Source organism: Neovison vison, chromosome 4, assembly GCF_020171115.1.
Source record: "Neovison vison isolate M4711 chromosome 4, ASM_NN_V1, whole genome shotgun sequence".
Lineage (NCBI taxonomy): Eukaryota > Metazoa > Chordata > Mammalia > Carnivora > Mustelidae > Neogale > Neogale vison.
Window position 1 is genome coordinate 41,702,774 of NC_058094.1, and position 1,474 is coordinate 41,704,247.

Below are 1,474 nucleotides of genomic sequence, written 5' to 3' on the forward strand. Positions count from 1 at the left end.
AGAGGGAGAAAGCAGGCTTCCTGCCAAACAAGGAGCCCAATATGTGGCTCAGTCCCAGGACCCAGAGATCATGACCTGAGCCAAAGGCAGACACTTAACGACTGAGCCACCCAGGCGCCCCACTTTTCACTACTGTTTAATGATAGTCGTTTGTTACACATTTACCCTGTCCACCAACCCAACAGAGATATATATATAGCTCTTGGATGGAGCTAGGGGCCATTTCTTGTTAACTGTCATATGCCCTGCAGTTAACAAGAACAGTGTACGGCCCAAAGCATGCTGATCCACCCTGTATCTACCTGCCAACTTCAACCTCTACCCAGACCTTCTAGATTTCCAATGCTGCCCTGTTTATCTCTGTTCTTTCTCTGCGCCGTGGAGTTACCACAAACCCTTCAGAAGCTACACCTATTATCTCTAAGGGGCTCTAGCTCCCACGTGTTAAGATGCCTTTCTTCTCAAGTGCACCTCCCCCCCCCCGCCCCGCCCCCAGCCGCCCAGGCTGGCCAAAGGCAGCTCCCACAGAGCCAGGCTCTCTGGGCCTCGACTCCTAGGTGCTTCTGGAATCCCAGATGCCAGAAACAGCTCTGCCTCTAGAGGGCAGCACTCAGCCATGACCCTGCTGAGTCCAACATGCCTGCTGCAAAGGGAGTGGTTGGTCCTGGAGTCTGGCTTAGGAGGGCCCATTTTGGCTGCCCCCTCCATTCATTCCACAAAGGGGACTGCGGTTGGCCAGGCACATGGGTGTCAGGTATGAAAGAGGCAGTTTCTGCCCCCAGGGAGCTCCCTGCTGCCTAGTAGAGGCCAGCTGGCATGGCGGAAAAGGAGGAAGTGGGAAGAAAAGAGTGTGAAGAGCCCCACCTCAGAGCAGGACAGCTTTCCGGAGGAGGTGGTGTTTGAGTATTAATGGACTTGTGGGAATTAGTTGAGGGAAGGCAGCAGAGGGGGAGAGGAGGCTGGGAGGTGCAGGTACAAAGGTCCAGTTGAGAAAAGCAGGGTGTGTGTAGCACAGCTCTACAGCTGAATTTCCCAGGTGCAGAGGCTTTGTGTGTTAAGGGCTCTGGCCTTTACCCCAAGGCAATCGATAGCAGGGTGGTGGTGGTGTGGGCAAATCTGTGCTTGAGAAAGAGCTTAGGGGGCACCTGGGTGGCTCAGCGGGTTAAGAATCTGCCTTCAGCTCTGGTCGGGATCCCAGGATTCCAGGGTCCTGGAATCGAGTCCTGCATCAGGTTCCCCGCTCAGTAGGGAATCTGCCTCTCCCTCTCCATGTTCTCTCTCTCTCAAATAAATAAAATCTTGAAAAGAAAGAAAAAAGCTTTGGCAATACATCGGAAAGCAGATTAGAGAGGGTAACACATGTCAGGAGAACCAGTTAGGAGATCACTGCACTAACTGAGGAGAGACTGGAGTCGAACTGAACTAAGGTGGAGGGGAAAGAGGATTAATTTGGAAACGACCCGGTAGCACCTGG